This window comes from Muscardinus avellanarius, assembly GCF_963383645.1.
Source record: "Muscardinus avellanarius genome assembly, chromosome: 14".
Classification (NCBI taxonomy): domain Eukaryota; kingdom Metazoa; phylum Chordata; class Mammalia; order Rodentia; family Gliridae; genus Muscardinus; species Muscardinus avellanarius.
In genome coordinates this window covers 83,628,066-83,654,771 of record NC_137800.1, presented here as the reverse complement: position 1 = coordinate 83,654,771, position 26,706 = coordinate 83,628,066, and the positions used below count along the sequence as shown (strand labels likewise).

At 43.5% G+C, this 26,706-nt stretch overlaps 1 protein-coding gene across 1 annotated transcript in view; it reads right to left on the bottom strand.

Annotated features, from left to right (window-relative positions):
* Positions 1-26,706, bottom strand: part of MYLK4 (myosin light chain kinase family member 4) — a gene marked incomplete at both ends in the record, with an annotated part of 113,185 nt that overhangs the window by 35,909 nt on the left and 50,570 nt on the right. The window lies entirely within an intron of this gene.

Here is a 26,706-nt window from a genome sequence, read left to right as displayed (position 1 = left end):
GAAATGCTACAAGCAGAATGGCTTTTCAAAATCTACCTCTGAAAAACAGTGAGAACCTACAAAGCTTCTATAAATGTCTCTGGATTTGGAATCTGTAAGACAAACTCCAGATAAAAACAAATCTGCTCTGACTCCCCCAAACATTTAGTTGTCCAGCCCTTCTACTCAAAGAAGGTCAGCCAGCTAGCTGCTCTGTCTAGCAGCTTGTTTGAAATTCAGAATCTCGGAAGCCAGATGTGGTGGCACACACTTGTAATCCCAGCATTTGGGAGGCCTAGACAAAAGGATCGCAGTCTGCCGACAGCCTCAGCTAGTACTTAGTGAGGCCCTTTGTAACTCAGTGAGACCATTTTCAAAATAAAGAATCAAAAAAAATAGGGATGGGGGTGTAGCTCGGAATTAGAATGGCCCTGGGTTCCATCCCCAGTACTGGAAAAAAAAAAAAAAAGAAAAGAAAAAGAAAATAAAGAAAAGAAAAAAAGAAATGTAGAATCTTGGGCTAGGGTGTAGCTCAGCAATAGAGTGTATACGTGTATGTGTAACATGTGTGACATGTGTGAGTGTATTCCTGCACGCACACACACACACACACACACACACACACACACACAGCCAAAAAAAAAAAAAAAAGAATCACAGCTGCTTCCAACCAGAATCTTTACTTTAACGTGCCCAGGTTAGAATCTGTGCTTTAACCAATCCTCAGGTGATGCCGACGTACATTAAAATCTGAGCAGCATGGATGTAGGAGATCTATGTCATGAATCAGTGCCAAGAAATATTTTGCAGAACATGTGTCATGGCCCCATCCATGTGTTTATTTGAATTGTTCCTCCATCCACAAAGGAGCTGAAGAGCTAAAATCATACTCATTCAAAAGGAAGATGGTAAGGAAGGAGAAAGGAGCCCAGACAGTCGGGCGTGGTGGCACATGCTTGTGATTCCAGTACTTGGGAGGCTGAGACAGGAGGATCACAGGTTACAGCCAGCCTCAGCTACTTAGCGAGGCCCTCTGCAATTTAGTGAGACCCTCTTTCAAAATCAAAATATAAAATAGACAACACTCAGCTGGTCTGAACGTCCCCTGACCTTGAAGAGAATCCTCCAGCAAAACCCAGCTCTGAGCAGAATATCAGTGAGCTTCAAAATGTCCAGTATCTGACCCCAACATAGGACGTCCACCATGGCCCCAGAGGAGACCATGTATGACTGGGTATCTTGTGCCTAGATATTCCCACTAACCTCTGTGGTCTACGTATTGACCAAACTCTGGCCTCAAAGAAAAACATTAAGGTACACAGGGACCTTAATGAACCATTGATTCTAAAACCACTGTGGATAGCAAATCTTTAGATGTTCAAGCCCTAATATGGTGAATACGGCATCCTCTCTCAAAAAAAAGTCTGTATGTTAAGCAATACAGCAACGTTCAGAGGTGAACTGATTGGATTATGAGGGCTGGTGCCTCATCGGTGGGTTAATCCATTTGATGGATTATTAATTTAGATTATTAATTTGGGTGGTAACTGTAGGCAAGTAGAATGTGACTGGAGGAGAAAGTAGGTCACTGAGATGTGGCCTTGGAGGGCCTCACTAAGTAACTGAGGCTGTCCGTGAACCACAACCCTGTCTCAGCCTCCCAAATGCTGGGATTACAAGTGTGCGGCACCACGCCCGGCTTCATCAGGTTAATTCTAATGTGATTTTTTTTTTTTTTTAGTGGTACTGGGGATGGAACTCAGGGGTCTTCTACCTCTGTGCTACACTCACAGACCTATTTTATAATTTTTTATTTGGAAACAGGGTCTCTTAAGCCAGTGAGGGCTGGCTTTGAACCTGCATGATCCTCCTCTCAGCCTCCCAAGCGCAGGGATTACAAGCGTGTGCCACCATGTCCGGCCTAATGTGACCGTTTGCTTAGAGGAAAACACACACACACACACACACACACACACACACACACACACACACACACAGGAACACAAGTAAAGTTAAAGGTGATGGGTAAGTTTAGGACCTTAGGCATAGTGATGGCAGAAAGGTGTATGTATATGTTCAAACTTATAAGAATGCATACATTAAATATGTGTATCTTTGTATATCAATTATATCTTAATAAAGCTTTTTTTAAAAAAAGACATAATAGTAGACAAGATTTAGAAAACTCTATTACCACCTGTGTTAGTTAGCTTCCCATTACTATAACAAATACCTGATGTCAACAATTTATGAAACAAAAGGTTTATTTTGGCTCACAGTTTGGGAGTTTTCAGTACATGTTAGTGTTGGTCCCTTCAGTTTGGATCTATGACTGCACATTGTGGAAAGGAGGATGTGGGAAATAATTTACCACATGGCCCTGATGTGAAATAGGAGAAGGAAGGGGCTGGGGTCCCATAATCCCCTTCAAGGACATACTCCCTACAACCTAAAAAACTCCCATAATGCTCTATCTCTTAAAAGTCTGACCACGCCGGGCGTGGTAGCGCACGCTTGTCATCCCTGCACTTGGGAGGCGGAGACAGGAGGATCGTGCTGGTTTGGAGCCAGCCTCACTGGCTTAAGAGACCCTGTTTTCAAATAAAAAGTATGAAATAGGTCTGGGAGTGTAGCTCAGAGGTAGAAGGTCTTCCAGGAACCCCAGTACCATCAAAAAATAAATAAATAAATAAAGTCTGACCACCTTCCAATAGTTCCATGAACCAAGGCTTTAACACATGGACTTTGGGGGAACCTTTAAGAGTCAAAGTGCAGCAGTCCCTGTGGTAAGTATCTAATCTTTAGCTTTGGCTCAACAGTGCATAGGAACCAGGATTGCTACCGGACTTTCTTGGCTCTGGGGTAGCTCCACCTGGAATTCTCCAATGGAAAAAGAAAAGATAAGTGTCACACTGGTCGTGTGTTCATAGGAAGTGAACAGCAATTTACAAACTCTCTTCTTCCTTCATGGAGACTGTCACTGAACTAAGCCCAGAGCAGCAGTAAATAAATAAATGCCTACACTGAGGTGACAGCTCAGGAGAAATGTATAGCCGTGGATGGAAAGTTCAACCATGAGTATTCCAAAAACAGAATTAAAGTCTGTTTCTAGTTAGGAGCCTTGTATAAAACTGTGTTCCATCTGTGCTTACTACACACAGCTGCACCTTTCTCTAAGCTCTTAGTGGACCTTTTCTTTCCTGGAAACATTGCCTTACGCACAGAAGTAACAGCCGGAAGTCAGTATCAGGAGCAGAATATCTGTATACGACAACATGAGCATTTGTTCTTCCTCTGTTAAGTGGGGGTACCACGTACTTCACACATTCTAAGATGTTTCACCAAATAGCAGAAAATAAATCTAAACTGTGAAGGGAGAAAGTGCTAAAAAAAAAAAATAATAATGCAAGTAACTTTTTCCAGCTATTCTGGTCAAATCTCATTATTTTCATGTCTTAAAATTTAGGTGGTAGTCTAAATAGACTTGAATTTCACATATATAGTGAGATCAGTTCAATTTGGCATTTAACAATCGTTATAAAATTTTTTCATTTTGATTTAATTCAGGAATGTAGCAATATGTTTTCTGACCTGATCTCATTATTGGTGGAGCACATTTACACAAGACAGGACTTACTCTAGAAACATTGGTCAAATCTGAACACAGAAAGCTCTTTGCATGTGATTACTTTGCGGTTATTCGTTTTTTTTTATTCATCTCCACAAAATTAATCATATTGGCACAAACTTATCTAACAGAGAAGTAATGTTATTTGAAAGTCGGTACATTCAGCTTCCAGTTAGTGCCTGTAAAGCTGTTAAGCACATTTTATGGATTCTACTTTGTATCACCTCAAATACTAATAATTGTAACAAAAACATCAATGTCCATTGCTGTTTTTCTTTTGAATTTTAAAGAAAATTAACCAAATGAGGATTGCAATCCAATAAAAATTTACATTTTATAAAATGGTGACTCCAGCTGCAAAAAAAAAAAAAGCATTAACTCAAAATCCTAAAATTTGGATTTTTTTCAAGTGATTAAACAACTAAGGTTAGTTTATTATATGAAATAGGTATATATTTTAATGAAATTACATACCATTCATATACACCATGTTTATATATTGCTTCCATCAATACTGATTCAACCAAATTTTTAAGAGTGTATATAACCCTTTTCTCCTGGATGATCTAATATCTTGTTAAAACTTAAAATAAGACCTTGATAGTATTAATCTCGACCTGACATTGAAACACACCTTCTCAAAACATGTTTAATGTGAATAATTCATAATGTTAAAGTAAGTTTCATTATTGAGTTCTAGACATAATCAAAGAACACCAGCTCCAAAATAATAATTGATAAAGTTGACGGTGAATCTACCTAGAAGTATAAAAGCATGGTGTGGTGGCTCATGCCTGTAATCCCAGTACTTGGGAGGCTGGGACAGGAGGACTGCAGGTTTGAGGACAGACCTTAGCAGTGTAGTGAGACTCTGAGCAACTTAGGGAGACCCTGTTTCAAAACAAAAAATTTAAAAAGGCCTTGGGTTGTACCCTGGAGATAAAAATACCTCCTTGCAAAGAAGTAACAAAAAAGTATGGTTATGAATAATATCCCTGATAAATTTCCATTTTAAAATTTTTTCCTTTGAGCTTTATATTTTACTACATTCTTCTCTAATGGTTTTGTGAATAATTTTTGGATTTTTTTAGACTATACCAAAGAGATCTTCATTTACCAAAGTTTGCTGTATAATGCAGCCTTTTTTTTTTTTTTTTTTTTTGGTCATTTTGACTGTGAGAGATTAAAAAACAATCATGGGTCACCTTTATATTTCCTCAGCTGACTAAATAGAAGGAATTATCCAGTATCAAGAAAACTATATTTACTTTGACTTAAGCCTATTAGTTTCCTTAGTGTCAGGCAGCACAGAAAAAATCCAGCTAATATGATTGGGGTCTGGCAGCTGTCCGTTGCTCACAAGGGTGGCTGTCTAGGTTTACCCAGGACTATATGTTCCAGCCTACTTAATCTTTTGGCTTCTTGCTCTGTAAGCCACCTCGCAACTAAAAGTTCTGGTTACTTTGACGGAGAAACCTTTATATTATAAAGAAGACCTGGATTCGTCTCTTGGCGTATATAATTTTAGCATATTTCCCTCTATGGCTCACGTCTTTGAAAACACTGTCTGGTTTCTTTCTAAATGAGCATATTTCATGTAGACCTTTTTAAAGTTCCCTTCTCAACCCATGTACCTATTAGGTTTCAAACTGTCTCCATTCTCTTAGAAGAACTCAGCAGCAGCTGGGCGTGATGTACATGTCTATAATCCCAGTACTTGGGAGGCTGAGACAGGGGGGATCACAGGTTCAAGGCCAGCCTGAGCAATTTAGCAAGACCCTCAGGAACTTAGTGAGAACCTGTTTTGAAATTAAAAACTAAAGGGCTGAGGGTGTAGCTCAGAGATAGAATTCCCCTGGGTTCAATCTCCAGTACTCATTAAAAATAAAGAAGAAATTAGAACTCAGCTTTTTCAACTCAACTCAACACCAATCATTCCAAATTATATCTTTATCCCTGGAATACAGTTATGACTAGATCTTAACATTTAGCCATGCTGTATGGATTCCAAACGCTACATATCAAAAAGCAAACAGTATCTTGTATTAATCACATCTTTCACTCCAAATTGACTCGCTGCTGTACTGTGGATCTGGAAAGGCCACCTGCTCGGTCCCCAGTCAGTAACTCCACCAGGAGGTGATGGACTTTTAAGGATTTGGTCCTAGAAGGAAGTCTTAGGTCACTGGGGGCATACCCTTGAATTTGAACACCAAACCCTTCCTCTTTCTCTCTTTATTCCTCGGCTGACATGAGATGAATGACTTTGCTCTACCAAACGCTCCCTGCCGTGGTATACTTCCCTGCCACAGGCCCAAACGTGGGTGGAAACTTTTAAGATGAACCAAAATCAATTTTCCTCTTTTTAAGCTTATTTTTCTCTGGTATTTTTTTTTTTTTTACAGTAATGGAAAGCTCACACACTTGCCTTCTTGGTGTTCCAACGTCTGTCAATGATGCTATGATAGTTTGTCTTACCTGTGGATCTGAAAGTGGAGTATAGATTCCCACTCAGAGCAACACAGAGCCAGGTGCAGGCCTCCCACGTCACAGTTCATGAAGGAGTTTCACCCACCTAAGAATCGAAGCCACGCAAGCCTCGGGGGTCGGCCACATGAATAATCCCAGGAAGCCAGCAAGTGGGCAGAACACAACCAATGGGAAGCTAGACAGACGTTGCTCTGAAATTCCATTTTAAAAAGTGTCCTGTACGTTTTTCTCTGACAACTGACATGATACTGATGTTCAGTCAAGAATTGAGAACAACTGCCCCCGTGTTAGCGTGCTAACTACTATCCCTCTGGTCTGTAAAGAATTTTTTTTTAAGTGAAAAGTGAATTTGCTCATCCTACCCAAGATTCCTCTTTCAAGTCTGGTGCATAAGGGTTTAATTAAATGAACTTTTTAAAATCTCTTTTTGTGTGCCTTTTAGCTTTAAGACTTGTCTGAGTATTGAACCCAGGGGTGCTTTGAACCCAGGGGGACTCAGGATTGAACCCAGGGGTGCTTTACCTCCAGTCCACTTCCCAGCCCTATTTTATTAATTTTTATTTTGAAACAATGTCTAATTTGCTGAAGCTGGCCTTGAACCCGCAATCTTCCTGTCTCAGCCTCCTGAGTACTGGCATTACAGGTGTGTGCCACAATGCCTAGCTTAATTCACTGGATGTGAATAATGGGTGTTGGATTTGATAAAAAAACAAACAAAATATTGTTCTTGTCCTCACAAAACTAATATTCCAGAGCTGAAATCAATTCAAATCTACCACACTTAAGTATACATTTCTCTAAAATACGAAATGATTTCTTTAAATTATTAAAATATTCAACTAACTAGTATTTGGCCACACTGAGATTTCCGTGTGTGTGTAAAGTCCACTGGAAGTGAGACTGATAAATCTAACTTTCTTCGATGGGTGTATGAAAAGTAGATTCTTGAAAATCAACAACTCTAAAGCTTCCCTCTTCTACAAATTTCCTGGTAACAGTATTCCTACTGAATACTGTTTCCTGTTCTGAATGAGGCCTGGCTCCTACAGGCTGCTTCCAGCGTTGATGTCAGAAGTTCTAATGCCGTGTGGCTCCTCGGGGATTAAGCGCACTAGCTTTTAATGCTCTTTAAAATGGTGTTTCAAAAGGTCGAACAGAATGGGGCCAAGGGACTAGGGGTGCATCACAGTACAGACTGCCTTACAATAGCTTATAGTATCAAGACTAGTTTGTTATAAATAACACCCAAAGCCAGGTGTGGTGATGCATGCCTGTAATTCCAGTACTTGGGGGACTGAGGCGGGAGGATTACAGGTTTGAAGCCAGCCTCAGCAACTTAGCAAGACCCTGTGTCCAAATTTTTTTTTCTTTTTTTTTTTGGTGGTACTGGGGGTGGAACCCAGAGGCTTTCTACCTCTGGGCTATACTCACAGACCTTTTTAAAAAAATATATTTTATTTGGAAACAGGGTCTCACTAAGTTGCCGAAAGCCTCACTAAGTAGCTGAGGCTGGCTTCGAACCCATGCGATCCTCCTGTCTCAGCCTCCCAAGCGCGGGGATTACAAGCGTGCTCCACCACGCCCGACCAACCCTTTGTCCAAATTTAAAAAATAATAATAATCCCCGCGCTTGGGAGGCTGAGACAGGAGGATCGCACTAGTTCAAAGCCAGCCGCGTGCGCTGGCTTAGGAGACCCTATTTCCAAATAAAAATGTAAAAATAGGTCTGGGAGTATAGCCCGGAGATAGAAGGGCTTCCAGGAACCCCAGTACCACTAATAATAATAATAATAATAATAATAATAATAATAATAGTAATGATGTTAGGGGTATAGCTTGGAGGTAGAATGCCCTTGGGCTCAGTTGCACTGCACACACACACACACACACACACACAGTTCAGCATACTGAAATCCTCCAACCTTTCTTTTTCCGATCAATGGTTTCAAATTCATTGTTAAAATAATGTTTTTAAGCTAGGCGTGGTGAAGCAGGCCAGTAATCCCAGGATTTGGGAAGATGAGACAGGAAGATGACAGGTTCAAGGACAATCTCAGCAAGTAGTGAGATTCTCATCAACCTACCATGACCCTGTTTCAAAATAAAAATAAGATAGGGCTGGGGGTGTACCTCAGAGGATGTAGCCCCCAGGTTCAATCACCAGCACCACACACAAAAATAATGATATAATAAAAATAAGAATTTTATTTCCACTAACTTGTCTCCAGGATGTTTTCTCGAGTGAAAGAGACAGGGGGGACTTTAACCAGGGTGCTGGGTTACAGTCACTGCGTACGGCCACGGACAGAAGTCCTGGGGTGGGGGGGACACATTCTCCATGTGGACCACAGCGGACAACGGCCAGTCTGTTCTTCAGCACATATTGAGGAGGTTCTTATCCATCTGTTAGCACACACTGGAGGAGTTTCTTTAGTTGAGCGCTCTTGACCCAAGGCGCTTTTGATTTTCAAACTTGGTGTCGCAGTGATACAGGAGGACAGTTTTCTGGGGATCTCGGGTGAGCTTTGCTGTGGGGTGTTAGCCCCCGGGTATGGACATGATGGTGCATGAAACAGCTTTAACAGGCAGTACCGAGAAGCTACGAGGTGCAAAGATGCTTTAGAAGGCACCTGACACGTGTATTTAATACACAACAGTGTTCACTTATTGAAAACAAATTTTTTATTTTATTTTTGGGGTACTAGAGGGTGAACCCAGGGGCATTCTACCTCCAAGCAACACCCCCCAGTCCTTTTTATTTTTTTATTTTGAAGTAAGGTTTTGCTAAGTTGCTGAGGGTCTTGCTAAATTGCTGAGGCTGGCCTCAAACATGCAATCCTCTTGTCTCAGCCTCCTGTGAACTCTGCAATACCTGGCAGAAAATAATTTTTAAGAAAGCTGAACTTTAGGTATTTACTATTTAAAAAATAAAATTTTAAGGTACGTAATTATAAAATAGGCTCTGGAAATTTTATCCCAGAGCCATATATATTTTAAAAAATGTTTCTGTAGCCGGGCGTGGTGGCGCATGCTTGTAATCCCCGTGCTTGGGAGGCTGAGACAGGAGGATAGCTTAGGTTCGAAGCCAGCCTCAGCTGGCTTAAGAGACCCTGTTTCCAAATAAAATACAAAAGAGGTCTGGGAGTGTAGCCTGGAGATAGAAGGCCCCTGGGTTCCATCCCCAGTAACACCAAAATAAATAAATAAATAAATAAATAAATAAATAATTTTCACAGTAACTAAAGCTCTTCCCTCATTATGGTATCCTTGACCAGAGGGTAATTCTATAAAGATATAAATCATGAAAGTGCAATTTATACATTACACGGGTGCACACATATCAGAATATATATCGTAGATAGCCAACTGAAGCAGCGTTGTCTCATCTTATTTTGTTCTAAGACCCCACGAGACTGCTGCGAACAGATGGTTTATTTAAAGGAACCATTGCTATGCCCCACTAATACCGTAATCTAGACCCAGGAGCACCGCTATCCCTCCCCCGTAACGCCGGCTTCATCGTGCTCTGGGATCATTGCCGCAGAGACCCTCGGAGCCCAAGGATGACCTCCGCGGGGAGAAGCATAAGCCTCAGCTGGTTCCCTTTTGTCTATCAACAGCGTCCACCAGCTGCGCCTGTGGGGATCGGTGCGCTCCCTCTGACACTTAAGTCCGAGTTAGCACATTCCAGACAATGGAATGCGTACGAGTAGCCTTGCCCAGACCTGTGTGTACGCATCAAGCCATTTAAACCCAAGGAAGGCCAGCATTCATTCAAAGGACATCGCCAGGGAGGCAAACTCTTGAGCCGTCTCTGGCGGGCCCTAAACAGCGTGACGATAACAAACACCCGGCAAAGGCGTTAGTCGGTGACATCTGTGTTTCAAGAAGCTGATTTGAATGACCATGAAAGTCACGGGAATGGCTTCTAATCATGAGCTAAGCAGAATCAACCAAATCAAATGTCTAGTGGTTTTGAGGGGTACTCATTGCTACCCACTGGGGTTATGAAAGCGCGGCTGAGCTGGGCCTCTGTTCACGGAGCTAAACTTGAGACACAGAGCTGCACCAGAGGTCAATGCGCCGAAACTTTCTGTGGAAAGGGCTGGATGCCTGGGAGTGTTCTCTGTCATTACTCAACAGCGTAACTTGCCTCGAACCCTGAAAAGTCCTGAAGAAAACAGGCTATGCAAACTCAAGAAGTGTTTACTCCTGGATGGGATCACCTCCTTCAAAGCAAATTATCTGTCTGGAGCCTGGAGACAGGGTTGTGTGTTTTGGAGAAATGTCCCCCAAAGACCCACATGTTAAAAGCTTCATCACTAGCCTGTGGTACTATTGAGAGGCGGTGGAACCTTTAAGAGGTGGAGCTTAGCGGGAGGAAGTTAGGTTATTGGGGTGTGCCATTAAAGGGGACACTGGGACCCTGCTCTTTCTCCTTCCTCTTCCTTTGCCCCCTGGCCACCGTGAGATGAACAGGCCTCCCCTGTCCTTAGCACCTGCCATGAGGTACTGTGTCACCACTGGCCCAACGTGACCACAGACTAAAACCTCTGAAACCCTGAGCCAAAATAAACCTTTCCTTCTTATAAACTGATTTTCTTGGGTATTTTTTAATCATGTTAATGGGAAGGTGACTAATACCGAGTTTTAATCGCCTTTTGCTGAGCAACCATGTGCTCTCAAGAAAGGCCTCTAGTTATCTCAAAAACTACGTGGTTCCCTGTCAAATGGGCATACTTTCCACTAGACCCACGAAGATCATTGTGAGCCTAAGGTACAACGACAAGTGTGAAAAGTGTTTATGGAGAAAGGAAAGCACCAAAAACATTAATCCAATTTAGTCTTTCCTTGATGAAGCGGCTATATGTTCTGCACAAAGAGAGCAGTTCAGTGGCTCCCTCCTCCACTGCCAGGAGGAAAAAAAGAAAAAAAAGGAGGATCCTGTGTGTGTGTGTGTGTGTGTGTCTCCATGTAGAGTCTGTCACAACGACTGAAAGAGGAGGCGCATCTGTGCTTGACCCTGACATTTGGAAGAAGGTTCTGCCCTTTACATAACAGCTAGTACAGCCCTTGGGGCACGTTCCTCGCCATGCGACAGGAGACAGGACAAGATTTGACTGCCTGGACTCCCCCGGGGAGATCACGGAGGACTGGCATGGCTGGGTGGTGAAGCCAGTACCTTTGAAAGGTCGCATCCCAATGTGTCTGAGTGTAGGCTGGCAAATGTGTTCTGCTACAGTCCACTAGAGAATCTGACTTTTAATATTTTTTAATTAAAAAAAAAACCTTCCTCTTCAAAACATAAATAAGTCATGGTCACTCCTGTCCAAATCTAAAACGAAGAGCGATTTTTCTTGGGTGAAAAATAACACAAGCCCAAACCACAATGAGGTACCCATCAGGATGGCCACTGTTGGACAGGAGGAAAAGGTATTGGTAAGGATGTACAAAAATTAGAACCTGGTATGCTGCTAATGGGAATTCAGAAATGACGTGCTGCTCTGGTAAATGGTATAGATATTCCCCAAAAGAATAAACATAAAATTGCCATATGATCCAGCAATTTGAACTCGTGGGTATGCGTCCACAAGAATTGAATGCAGGAACTTGGAGAGTTATTTGTTCGGAACAGCCAAAAGGTAGAAACAGCCCAAGCCTTCCCTGACAGGTGAATTAATGAACACATTGGGGTAGGTAGATACAATGAGGTCCAGCTGAAGGAAGGAAATGCTAACACTTGGACAACATGGAGCCACTCAAGGGCATTATGCTCAGTGAAATATGTCAGTCACAAAAGGATAAACACTGGCCCAGCACAGTATCCCAGTACTGAGGAGGCTGAGACAGGAGGAGGGCAGGTTTAAGGCCAGCAAACAGTACCATGGTGAGACCCTGTTTCAAAGTAACAGGGTCTGGAGAGAGAGCTCAGTGGTAAAACACCCCTGGGTTTAATCGCGGTAACACACACACACACACACACACACACACACACAGATAAATACTATATGATTTCACTCATATGAGAGCCTTACAGTGGTCAAATTTACACAAAGTCAAGTTTTTTTTAAAAAATATTTTTTTAAGGCCGGGCGTGGTGGTGCACGCTTGTAATCCCCACGCTTGGGAGGCAGAGACAGGAGGATCGCGCAGGTTCGAAGCCAGCCATGCTGGAGTAAGAGACCTTGTTTCCAAATAAAAATGTAAGAATAGGTCTGGGAGTGTAGCCCGGAGGTAGAAGGGCTTCCAGGAACCCCAGTACCATATATATGTGTGTGTGTGTGTGTGTGTGTGTGTGTGTGTGTGTGTGTGTGTGTTATCAGTGGTTTGTTAAATACATGGGTACAGAATTCATAGTTATAGAGGTCCAACTGCATCTCCTCCCTGGTGGATTTTAGGTTATTACCACATGGTTAGAACAACAATTTTGTTTTGTACTGGAGATTGAACCCAGGGACATTCTACCTCTGAGCCACAGCCCTTTTTAATTTTTTATTTTGAAATAGAGTCTTGCTGAGTTGCTGAGGGTATTTCTAGGTTTTTGAGGCTGGCCTCAAACCTGTGATCCTCCTGTCTGAATCTCCCAAGTTCTGAGATTACAGGCAAACTCCATCATACCTGGACACCCATTAGAACAATTTTTATGGACACAAAGTCAGTGGGTTTTACAAGGCATCATAGTTAACCAAAATATCATGAATCATCCTTTTTTCATATATATATATATATATTCCTGGAAACCCTTCTACCTCCGGGCTATACTCCCAGACCTATTTTTATACTTTTTTATTTGGAAACAGGGTCTCTTAAGCCAGCACGGCTGGCTTCAAACCCGCGCGATCCTCCTGTCTCCGCCTCCCAAGCGCCGGGATTACAAGCGTGCGCCGCCACGCCCAGCAAGATATTCTTTTCTTTTTTTAAGTTTAAAATAATTTATTTTAAACCTGTATTACTTACCTAGGAGCAAAACATGTTAACATGTGGTCTTGTTGGGTTGATTTCTTTAGGGTATGTGTGTGTGTGTATATATACATATATATATATATATATATATATATATATATATATGCTGGTGTGTATATTAAAACTTCTGGAAGAAATCAGAAGAAGCTGTTAACAGTGTTTAGTGTGGAGATAGAAACTTGAATTGGGGCCGTAAAGTATTTCATTTATAGTTTTCTAGAGTTTGACTTTGTTACCCTATGTTAGTGGGTGTATATGTATGTATTCGTTCAAGATAAAAAATGCTAATGGAATATTGATGTAGCTTAAAAGTAGAGCACATTCTTAGCATACACAAGGCCTTGGGTTCAATCCCCAGCATCAAAAGTAAGTAAAATAAAATGCTGTATTTGCTCAGAGGAATAAGTGAGAGCCCTGATAGAAAATTACTCATAACCTAGTGAGAGAAATGGAGACGCACATTATTATTAAGCTGGTTACCACGTGGCCCCGTAATCAGTTAAGAACCTGGGTTCAAGCCGAGCACAGTGGTGCACGCCTGCGATCCCAGTACTGAGACAAGAGGATCGCAGGCTCAAGCCCAAGCCCTAAGCAACTCAGAGTTGAATCCTGTTTCAAAAAATAAAAAATAAAAAAGGGCTGCGGGTAGCTCAGAGATAGATTGCCCCTGGGTTCAATCCCCAGCACCAGAAAAAGAACCTGATTTCAGATCCTATCAAGGCCATTTCTTAGCCATAGGATTTCAGACAAACCATCTGTGCCTCCACTTCCATCCGTAAACTAAGGCCACTAATAGTTTCTACCCAATGGTTTCTACCCACTAATGGTTTCTACCCACTAATGGTTTCTACAGATAATAGGCTAGTGTGTGGCTAGTGTGTGGGCTACTGTGTGGCAAGATTTCTCTAAAGGACTGATGTTATTAAATTAATGAATAAATGAATTGATGAGTTTTTGATACTAGGGGTTGAACCCTGGGGGCTTTACCTCCAAGCTACATCTCTAGCTTTATTTTAATTACTTATTTATTTATTTATGTATTTATTGTTTTTAAATAGGGCCTCTCTAGGTTACTGTGAGTCAACCTACATTACTGAGGTTGGCCTTGAACCTGCAATCCTCCTGTCTCTGCCTCTCAAGTACTGAGATGATGGGGAAAGGGCTGATGCCATCAAAGACCTGAGCAGGCATCACACTAGGAGAGGAGGGATTTCTTCCGCCCGGGGCCTGGGTTACCGAGGCTTTGAAGTGGAGGAGCTTGAGCTGGGCCTTAAAAGATCAGTAGGTTTTAGCCAGGCAATGTGGAATGATTGGGCATTTGGGGAGCAGGAAGGACAGGAGCAAAGGCAGGCTGTGTGACTGCCCGGTCAGCCGCCAGTGCGGGCCCATGAACTCCTGAACCTTCCTTCCAGGAGCGTCGCGAGGAAATTAAAAAGAAAGAACAACTCTGTTCATTTTTTAAAAGTCCAGTACGTAATTCGTGTAAAGACTGACCCTTCGTATGGTACTTCAGACTCACTTGTTAAATTCCTTTTTTACGGTCTTCTGGGTAGAAGTTCACACCTGATCAAACATCTGTAAATGAGCTAGTATAAAAAAATGAAAATCCTGAAATATGAGGCAGATCCCCAAGCGTACCTCCAGAGCATAGAGGTACAGTGTAGTATGGCCTCACACCCTTCAAAATCCAACCGGCACCTGCTGCAGGGGCCTGGGGTTTTACAGCGTGGCTATTTGTTTCTGGGAGATGACCTGTCTGCTCAGCACCCATGAGTGGGTCTCAGAGGTAAGGGTCTCACAGGTCATATTTCCCTGGATGTCTCCAGATTTGAGGTTAGACTACAACCTTATCAATTTCTAATGTCATGTTGAATAAGTTTGAGACATGTGTACACTCAGACACTCCCATCCAAGCACCATTACTGCGAGTTGAGCATCCCTACTCCTCAAATCTGAAATGCTCCAAAATTTGGAACTTTTTGAGTGCCGTCCAGACACCGCAAATGGAAAATTCCACTTTGAACTCACATGATGAATCTCGGTCAAAACACAGGCGCCAGCAGCCTCTTTTGAGAAATGCCTTAAACTCAGCACACTAAAAACATTGTAGGAAATTTACCTTCAGGCCATACGTATAACGTGCTTATGAAACATAGGTGAATTTTATCTTCTGATGTTAGTCCCATTCCAAGATGTGTATTTGTAGCCAGGCATGTTGGTGCATGCCTGTAATTCTAGGACTTGGGAGGCTGAGACAGGAGGATCACAGGTTCCCAGCCAGCCTCAGCAACTTAGTGAGACCCTGTTTCAAAATAAAAGAATAAAAAGTTTCTGAGGTTATAGCTCAGAGACAGAATGCCTCTGATTTCAACCTCTAGCATCACAAAAAATAATATATATTGCCTATACATCACTATTATATATAATATTATCATATAACATAATATATATCATATATATGTGTTATAATATTCCAAAATCCAAATCTGAAACACTTCTGGTCCCAGGCATTTCAGATTAGGAATATTCAACCTGTCTTTCTTTTGCATAGGGAGAAAACTGAGTTTCTGAGAAATCAAGAAATTTGACTGAGTTCCTGGTTAATAGGTCAGGATTCAGATCCATGTTTTCTGACTCCACATCAAATACTCTTTTCAGTGCCACCAGCAGCCTCTTTTGAGAAATGCCTGAAACTCAGCACCCCAAGGCACCAGCCTCCTAGAGTTTGGGAGATGTTAGCAGTCCTGGACACCTAGCCCTATCATCTCACACTGAGAAGCCCGCCATGCCCGTGATCCCAGATGCCCCCCATCACTGTCTATCCACTGAGCAAGTCACAGGTTGCTAGGAGCCTATCCGATATACCGCTGCCATCTTTCATTCTAACAAACGCCTGGATAACATGATCTGCTGAAAAACTATCTCCTCCAGCCTCCTTCGCAGATGGAGTATCCCTTAAGACAAGTGTAGAATAAAAAAAAGCATTCGAGGAGAAATTTCTGCCCTGCAATTACCCTTCTTTCTTCAACCTACATGAAAAGTAGATATAAGGAAAAAAAAAAAAGGCTAGAGAATTTTAGAGATCTCAGCTACAAACCAACACCTCTGGATTCCTGTGAAGGCCTAAATCTTTATGTGCTTAATTCATCACGGTTAAAACTCTGATTGTAGAAGCTGCGTGCAATTCCTAATTGATACACTAAGTGTTTAGCCCCCCTGAACATATTGTTCCAATGTTTGTTTATACTGGTGTGGTTAGCAAGAATCAAACTTACTTGGAAGAATAATTAAATAAAACAGCCACTGGTCATGTATTTTCTCCACAGGAAATGAGAGAGGCGCAGCTGCTATTGTAAGGGAGTCTGTGATTTTATTTTACTTTAAAAAGATGCGGGTTTCTGTTTGCTTTTAATTTTGATAAGGCTAAAAGTCACTCGTCTCATTTGATCCCTTAAGGGGCTTTCGAAGACTAGTCCTCTGGACTCACGATGCGGGTCTCTTCCTGCCCTCTTTCTAGCACTGCTTTGCTGTTGCAGACAGCCCATAGACACGAGGACTGGGTTTGAAAATGGACGCTCATTTTTAGTAAAAATCCTGGGGCTTCTTACGGAAGTCTCCATGAAAAAGCCTCTTCAAAGGGCAGGATGTGAGGCTGAAGCTTGTGCCGCGTTCTTGAATTACATCCACCCACACATGGGAAAAAGCACTCCGGTCAGCTTCACACATAAAGACCGGCATGCAGAATGTGGATCAGGGAGGGAGGGCAAACAAGAGAAAAAGAGAAAGGAAGAAGAGAGGGAGGGAGCAAGGGAGGGAGGGAAGACAAGGTCAGTGGCAGATATGTGAAAAGAAACCAACCATCAACACTTCTGTGAACTGGCAGTCAGAGGCACAGTGGACCTCCATGTTTTTTAATGGTCTATGGAAAATGAAGAGGACCACCACTTGACAGATAAAATTGGGACTTTGAAAGCAATTACGCATACCGTGACTTCCCACCCAGCTAAAAAACAACCATGCCAAATAATTTACTATTAACTGGCTATAGAAATGCACGGCATATTTTAGCCCTTGGGTTTCTTGCCCCTGTTTAGTGATTTATTTTTAACTATAAATGTCATGTTCTATTTCATAGCTTATCTTTCTGTCATTTTAATTTGGAGTAACCTTCAACAATTCCAGTTCTAGAAGATGAGAAGTCTCTTAAAAAAATTATTACAGCTGGGCATGGTGGCGCACGCTTGTAATCCCCGCGCTTGGGAGGCTGAGACAGGAGGATCGCACAGGTTCGAAGCCAGCCTCGGCTACTTAGTGAGGCTCTCAGCAACTTAGTGAGACCCTGTTTCCAAATAAGGTATAAAATAGGTCTGGGAGTATAGCCCAGAGGTAGAAAGCCTCAGGGTTCCAACCCCAGTACCACCAAAAAAAAAAAAAAATTATCACAGTTATTTAAAAAGGAGTCCTTTCATTTAATGATACAAATTGATAACTAGTTCAGTGTGGTCCAAAGGTGCATTGTATCAGATCCTCATCCACAGAGCAGCATTTAAAATAGGAAGAAGTGGTTTGTCTTTCTACCTACACATTTCTGTAACATCTTTGAGTATATTCGCTCCTACCCAGGTTAACAACCAATCTGCTATATTTAAGATTAAACTAATTGTTGTTTTATTTTATATTTCCAGGCTTAAGGAACAATTACTATAGAGTGAAATAAAGTCAAGATTAGTGATAAATTTTTTCAAGAAGATAAAATTCATAGAATAATACATCTGAATGTATACTATACAGAAAGGATTTAGGCAATTAGTATATAATTTGTTTTGATTTAGTGATGTGTGTTTTTAAATAAGTGAGTTTTTTTTTAAATGGAGGCAATGATAACTCCAGGAAAAAGAAAGAGCTAAGCAAGAAATACAGTTTTGCAACAATGTTCTCTACTGTTCTCAGCCATAGCTAGCGTTTTCAAAATCACAATAATTGAAACACTAGCTTTTCATTTAACCAAAAACTTTAATGCTAAATGTTAGTGTTGGAAGAATACATTCCGGAAGCAGGACAAAAAAGTGTGTATGTGTGTGTAAGTACGTAGGTTGATGGTAGAAAATGAAGGAGCTCTAATTCTCATCTTCCTCTTTACAGAGTTCAAATTTAAACCCTTAAATATGAAAAGCAAAGGGATATATGCATATTATTTTGCATATGGAGGTAACTAACAAAAGAATCAGATAAATGAAAATGTTTACCTGGGGGAAATGGGGAAAAGAAGAGTAGAGATTACTATACTCGCCAAAAACTTTGTGCAATTTTATGACTTTTTAAATCATGTAAATATGTCACAGATATTAATAAATAAGGATTATTATTTCAATATTATATACATTATATATAGTGTTTTAATTATGAACGGGTCATCCCAGTTTTTATCACAATAATTTGAGACACTATTATACTGTCTCAATGATTCACATTTTTAATGATACAGCAGCCTCTCTTATTTGTACTTATTTTTGTATGTGTGTGTAGTACTAAGGTTGAACACACAGGTATTCTACCTTCAAGCTACGCCCCCATCCCTTTTATGTTTTTGTCTTTGAAACAGGGTCTCATTAGGTTGCTGAGGCTGGCGTTGAACCTGCGATCCTCCTGTCTCAGCCTCCAAAGTACTGGGATTACAGGTGTGCACAACCACAGCTGGCTTTATTTATAGTTCTTTGATTGAAAAGGAAAGAGCTACGTGAGCACCGATAATTATTAAGATGATTATGATTTAAAACATTTCCTGTTTTCCCATCCTCGCAGAACCTCAGGACGAATTTAAGTTCTAATCTGAAACTAATTTGCTCAAGCAATTCGGCATTCAAATTTTGGGGAATACCAAAAATGCAAAAGTCTTGCAAGCAACCGGGCGATCTCCCTTGCACTGAATTACCGTGAGCTTCTCTGACCCTCGCGGGCTCCCCCGGGTCTACATTTGTTCTTTGACTTAGCAGCAATTTTCCACATTTCCTCTTCACTCAAGGCCCAGACAGAGCACCTCGTAAACTTATGGTTTTGGCTTTTTGCACCCTCAATGAGCACCTAGGTGGAAGTGGTCAGATTGTGGGTAACTCTGGCTCCCCTCAGCTCTGGCTAGACAGACGCCCTTCATTAGGTTGCTAGTGCTCACAGAAGCCCCACTATCTGTGGGCTCTCAGACATCTTAGATATCTTCTACACAGAGTTATTTCTGTCCGCATTGGACCTGCTTCACACTGGCTCTATTGATCGGTCATTTTAAAGATGACCTTGCCCTCCTTTCATCTTCCCTAGCCAAGAATGACATGCCCACCCCACACCCAGCATTTGCAGCAGATAAACTGTCCAACTGTCCACCTAAAGAACGCTCCAGCCAGGCATGGTGGTGCACACTTGCAGTCCCAGCATTCGGGAAGCAGAGACAGGATTATGGTTTGCGGACAGCCTCAGCTACTCAGCAAGGCCCTTCCCAACTCAGTGAGACCCTGTTTCAAAAATAAAAAGACTTGCCGGGCGTGGTGGCGCACGCTTGTAATCCCCGCGCTTGGGAGGCAGAGACAGGAGGATCGCGCAGGTTCGAAGCCAGCCGCGCGCGCTGGTTTAGGAGACCCTGTTTCCAATAAAAAAATGTAAAAATAGGTCTGGGAGTGTAGCCCGAAGGTAGAAGGACTTCCGGGAACCCCAGTACCACCAAAAAAATAAATAAATAAAAAATAAATAAATAAAAAGACTTAAAAAATAGAACTGGGGGTGTATCTCCGAGGTACAGTGCCCCTGGTATCCACCCCTGGTATTGAAAAAACAAAAATAAAATTAATAAATAAAGAACATTCCGGTAATTTCTTAGTTACCGTCACCTCAAACACTCTTCCCCTGATGTTCCTGCCCCACAGTAACCGCAGGGTCTGCTCCAGGTGGAGGCAAGTGAGGAGCAGGAGGAATCTCAGAGGGTTCACATCTAAAGGGTGCCTCCAATTTTGATCCAGCGGAGGAGAAACCAAGCCCTGATTCTGCAGGAAGGTATTTAAGGATCTTTTCTCATCCGGCTCTGACGCAAGGAGAGGCAAAGAGCTAGAGGGAATAGAAGGGCTACTGTAGAAGAAAGAAAGAAGTGTTCTTCTTTTCTTCCTTCCTTCCTTTCTTCCTCCCTCCCTTCCCATTTATTTATTTTTGCAGAACGATACCTATAGTTTGGATCTTGAATGTCCCCTGAAGGCCATGCGTTAAAGGTTATATCTTCAGAGTGATTCTGTTTCGGAAGGTCTTTAGCAGATGAGAAGGTCCTTAGATCCCTGGAGGGATGGCTCCGAAGGGGACTGTGGAACCCCACCCCTCTCCTCGCTCTCTTTCACTGCCTGGCCTTGAGGCCAGCGGTTCTGCTTCTCCACCCTGTTGTCTGGCTATGGGGTGCTGCCCTTCCCCCACCCCTGAGGCTTAAAAGCAATGGGTTGGCCTGATCGTGGATTGGAACCTCTAAAACCATGAGCAGCCAAACTAAAACTTTTTTCCTTTAAGTTGATTATCTCAGGCATTTGTTATAGTGACTGACAGCTGACTAATACACAAAGTAAAAAAAAAAAAATCACATTACAGAAGTTCACCTTTCAGGCATTTTTGGTCTGTTGCTAAAAAGGCCAAGGCACCTAAACCTACTCCAAAGCTCATGATTTATTTAATTGCTTATTTATTTATTTATTTATTTATTTATTTATTTATTTTGTGGTACTGGGGATTAAACTCAGAAGCGTTCTATCTCTAAGCTATAACCCCAGCCCTTTTTAGTTATATATGTTTTATTTTGTTTTGAAACAGGATCTCACTAACTTGCTAAGAGTCTCACTAAGTTGCTGAGGCTCGTCTTGAACTTGTGATCCTCCTATCTCAGCCTCCCAAGGACCAGGATTACAGGTTGCACTACCATGCTTGGCTCAAAGCTTACTATTGACTAGATATCTTGATGGAATCTCTCTTGTCATGATGTAGATCTATCCCAACGTGGTCTAATTTCCTAAGCAGTGTACATATATTGATACCAGACAAACTAAAGTCAGCAAGTATCTTAATGTTGACAAAGAGCAGAAAATAGAGATCTTCATATTCTACTAACTCAAGAAACATAATTATCTAGTGAGAGCTCGTAACTCAAATGACACAAGCATACCACAACAATATAGAATTGAGAAAATATGTATGTTAAGCTAAGTAGGATGGTAGACTTAGCTTTTCAAGCAAATCTTGAGAGGCAGAGCATTTTTCATGCATTTTGGGGTTATAGACATCATACCTCAAATATACCAGGACTCGACGTTTTAAAAAATCAAAGAACCCTATAGGTTTGGAGGGGCCACATGAATGCATCTCGCCGGACCTTCTTTATAATGTTCCTGACAAATGGTCATCTAGCCACAGAATTTCTATTTTGTGAGCCTGCTGCAGTATAGAACAATCTCAGTATTTGGAAGGTCTATTTCCATATACCAAGTGAGCACTTCTGGTCTCCTATCTTTAAAACACTGATTTTGGAAGGTTTCCCAAGGATCCAGAAGTGGCCAATGGCACAGAGCCATCCCTTTCTCTTGGCTGACTTTTCTCATATGTGCACACATTCTCAAATACCTCATGGTTAGTTAAGAGGCATTAAAACACTTCCAAAAAGGCCACAAAATAATCCACATATGCACAGTGTCTAGAAAATATAGACTCCTTATGAAAGTCCAAAAATAGTATTAAGACTCGCTAATGGTAGAATTACCACCAAAAAAAAAAAAAAAGTGAAAATGTTTCAGGTTACAGAGAGAGGTAATAATAATAAAAAGGAAAAAACTGGGAAGATGTAGTACGTGAGAAGAGGGAAGGAGCTCTGGGGACACACAGCCATTGCCATTTCACCAGGAAATGGTTTTGAGAGGTTTCTGAATGTAGGTAAACCGTTGGCGTGGAAGGAGATTTCAGTGTCCGGTGTCTGCTTCCATGGACTCTATCCTCCGTGAGCTGAGAAAATCATTCCTACTTAGAAGAGACAAAAGCCATGCCCAAAGTTGTGAGGTCAACCATCAAAGATGAGAAGGCATCATGAAAAGTAGAAACAGTTCATAGGAACCCCAGACCGAAGCAGCCCCCTAATCCTCAGCTTTGCCTACAGTATAATTCACCAAATGACAACCTAGGCTAAAACAAACTTCTATGGACCAGCCGGGGCCCGGGTCGCGGGACTCTGGGCCCCGGGCCGAACTGCGAGTAGCATGCCAGAACCCTGGAGAAACCGGGCCCAGAACAGAAAAAGATAAAGAAAAATATCGGAGAGGAGGTAAGAAAGCCGTTGTGGATGCCAGGACACTGGAGATGCAGACAAAACTTATCTAAATGCACTGGAACTTATGGAAAAATTCGCCGTGAAAGAGGACTGCTATTTCTCTATATTGTTAAAAATCTCAGACATCACCTGTAAGGAGAGAGTGTAGCGGAGACCAAGGAGAAATGCGGTGTTGAAAGAGTTCTCCGTGATGGTGGTGGAGACTTGTATTCAGGAGAAGCAGAAACCGGATCCTACCAACTTTATTTTTTTGGAGAAATTACACCAAACGTTGAATGCTACCATCACGCATGCTTAGGAACACTGGACAACATTCAGAGTGGAAAAAGAGCCTGGGAAGGATTTGAAACGGTGGAGGCAGTGGCAATGCCAGTGGCCAATACTCAGGGGAGGCAGAGATCTGATACATTACACCTGGAACCTTTGAAATAATAACCACAGAGACAGTGATCGGAACCTGCTGAGGGGTTAGGCAGGCGCCGGGGCCAGTGGCCGACATCGGAGCTTGCTGTGAGGCAAGGCCACTACTGAGGCCTCCGTGGCCGGGTTTGGAACCTGCCGAGGGGTTAGACCGATGCTGGGGCCAGCGAGGCTGGCATTGGAGCCTGCCATGAGGCAAGGCTTGTGCTGGTGCCTCCGAGGTTGGGTCCGGAACCTGCTGAGGGGTTAGGCCGGTGCTGGGGCCAGCAAGGCCGGCATTGGAGCCTGCCATGAGGCAAGGCCGGTACTGGGGCCTCCGAGGCCAAGATAAGAGCCTGCAGAGGGGTTAGGCCGGTGCTGGGGCCAGCAAGGCCAGCATCGGAGCCTGCCATGAGGCAAGGCCAGTGCTGGGGCCTCCGAGGCCGGGATTGGAGCCTGCCTTGAGGCAAGGCCGGTACTGGGGCATCTGAGGCTGGGATAAGAGCCTGCCGAGGGGTTAGGCCAGTGTTGGGGCCAGCGAGGCCGGCATCGGAGCCTGCTATAAGGCAAGGCCAGTGCTGGGGCCCCCGAGGCCAGGATAAGAGCCTGCTGAGGGTTTAGGCCGGTGCTGGAGCCAGTGAGGCCGGCATCGCAGCCTGCCATGAGGCATGGCCAGTGCTGGGACCTCCGAGACCAGTATCGGAGACGGCCGAGGGGTTAGGCCGGTGCTGGGGCCAGCGAGGCCGGCATCGGAGCCTGCCATAAGGCAAGGCCGGTACTGGGGCCTCTGAGGCCAGGAAAAGAGCCTGCCAAGGGGTTAGGCCAGTGCTGGGGCCAGCAAGGCCGGCATCGGAGCCTGCCGTGAGGCATGGCCGGTGCTGGAGCCTCCGAGGCCAGGATCGGAGCCTGCTGAGGGGTTAGGCCGGTGCTGGGGCCAGCGAGGCCGGCACCGGAGCCTGCTGTGAGGCAAGGCCGGTACTGGGGCCTTCAAGGCCGGGATTGGAACCTGCCGAGGGGTGAGGCCGGTGCTGGGGCCAGCGAGGCCGGCATCGGAGCCTGCCGTGAAGCAAGGCCGGTACTGGGACCTCCGAGGCCGGGATAAGAGCCTGCCGAGGGGTTAGGCCGGTGCTGGGGCCAGCAAGGCCGGCATCGGAGCCTGCCGTGAGACATGGCCAGTGCTGGGGCCTCCTAACCCGGGAACGGAACCTGCCGAGGGGTTAGGCCGGTGCTGGGGCCAACGAGGCCGGCATTGGAGCCTGCCGTGAGGCTAGGCCGGTGCTGGGGCCTCCGAGGCCGGGATTGGAATCCTGCCAAGGGGTTAGACTGGTGCAGGGGCCAATGGCCAGCATCGGAGCCTGGCGTGAGGCAAGTTCACTCCTGCGGCCTCCAAGGCCGGGACCAAAGCCAGCTTAGGGGTTAGACCGGTGCAGGGGCCAGCGAGACCAGAAATGGGGCCTCCCATGAGGCAAGGCCGCTGCTTGAGCCAGCTAGGTCTGGATCAGTCCACTGAGTAGCCAGGCCACTACTGGGACCATCAAGAGTGGGATCGGTACTTGCAACGCAGCATGCACAGAGAAATATCGCAGAAAATATAAATCAGACGCTTCTCTTAATCAGCAATAACTAGGAGGAAAAGGGCAACAGGAAGAGGTTGAGCTATAGAAAGGGCCCTATAGTGAAGCAACTAATGTGACCAATCAGAGGGTATGTAATACTGGAGGATGGAGCCTCTTTAAAACGCAGGAGGTACATAAATAAATGTATCAAAGTAAATCACCAAAGAAGTGTGGGATGGAGGGAGGGGGAGGGAATGGGATGGGGGCTGGAGGAGGGCTAATTGGATAATGTGTGCTTGTATATCCTCTCAAGTCTTGTAATCCAATGTGATTGATATATGACTACAATGCACCAATTTAAAAAATAAATTAATAAATTAATAAATAAATAAATAATTTAAAAAACCAAACTTCTATGTAAATATCATCACCCGGTATGATTTTTCTCATAGCAGGAAACAGCCCATTTTGTGATGCCTAATACTTTCAAATTATAAGCAGGTCAGATCCTCTGCTCTGAGAAGAGCTCCTCTGATCTGAGAAGTGACCCTCATCAAGCCCACTGTGTGGTTCCAGAGAGCAGGGGTGCAGGCAGCATGGATGGAATCCGTAAGGCAGGGAAATTTGCTCTTTCTAGTGTTTTTATTGATCTTTGTAGATCTTAAAGAACTGGCTCCATTAACTAAGTAAGTAAAAATCAAAGGGTGTTACCTTTTAAAACAAAATAAAACTACTGCTGAGCCTTGAATAAAAAAAAAAAAATTCCTTCCACTAACCTAAGATTCTGACCACAAAGCAAAATCAAGACTCTGGAAAGTCCCACAAAACATCGTATGGAAATTGAAAAGGGAGGGAGGGATGCTGGGAAAAAGGGAGGTCCATAAACTGGGGGGCTGGGGTTATGTGAAGCTCCGTCTTTCCTCCCAGGGTTTAAAGTGCAGCCCTACCATCAAGGTCCTGAGTAGGAAGCCTTCCCCCCCAAAGGACAGTCATTGTTTGAAGAAAATAAAAGGTGCGCTGAATTTTGGAGTTGCCCTTAAACATGAGGATCAGGTTTTGATAGATTAGGAATGAGAAAACAGAAGAAAAGAAAGGAAGAAAAGAGGGAAGGAAGGCAAGGGTAGAAGGAAGGAAGGAAGGAAGGAAGGAAGGAAGGAAGGAAGGAAGGAAGGAAAAGAGAAGAAGGAAGGAAGGAAGGGTTAGTTCATGTCTCATTCTTATTATCGTTAATAATAGTTACATTTACAAAGCACTTACAGTGGCCCTGGTACAGCCCTTATTTGATTCTCACATCTACTGTATATGTGTTCAGTTTCCCCTTTTCTATACACAGGTAAGCAGAGGCACAGAAAGGTTAAGTACTCAGTCCAAGATCCTGGGAGTGGTTAAGTAGCAGAGCTGATATCTCTATTTTTAAAAGCAACCCAAGGGCTCGAGGCTTAGCACAGGGCCAAAGCTTCACATGCACGAAGTCCTTGGTTTGGTCTCCAGCACCACAAAAAAGGAATAAAACAAAAGCGATCCAGGCACTACAGCCTGAAAAACAAAGTTCCATAAAATGGCTTCAGATGCTGAGTAGCAAATCCCATGGGTGCACTGAGTTTCTTCATATCTGTTTTAGAGTATGTTTCACATGTAAGACACATGACACGGTGAAACACTATCATTTTCTGCAGAATGCGAATGGCTTGGGTCCTTGCCCCTCTGGAGTGGCCACTTTTAGGTCTTTTATTTAACTCATCATATTTTTGTTGTGTGAAGAAAGACCTTTTGAAAAACGTGTGATAATGCCCAGCCTGGGAGAGGTGTAAGCTCTTTCTCATCGGGCTCTCCGTGGCCGTGAGCCTCCCTGCCTCCCATGCTCATCTTCTGGCCCTGCTGCTTCGTGCTCCTGCTGCATGGTCCCTGCATCTTTCCTATCTGTGACTCCCCTTCCCTCACTCTACTGCTTCCTAAGTCATGAGCACTCCAGTGGAGGCTGAAGCTGAGAAACACCTGAGGGTTCACAGAATGTCTTTATCTTCTGGTCTCGTTACAAGGACCAAAATTCCTCCGCACCTAGCAGGCCTCTCCCCATCATGGACATCAAGTGAATTCATATCAGCTTTTTCTTCAAACCACCTGCCAGGTCCCTGCCTCGCCACTGGCAAACTTTCTGGCCCCTCCATCTTGCTTGGCCTGATGCTCCATCTCAAGATGATTTTCCTGCTTTTAACCCCAAGAGAAATATGCTGGAAAGCAGCAACAGTGCCCCCCCTCGGTACTGGGTCTTAGTACTTCTGCTGTCTGTGGCCGCCTCCCCATTTTGCTCTGACAGTGCCAGGTAGCAGAAGGAAGTCTCTGCTGTTTGCTCTCTGGAA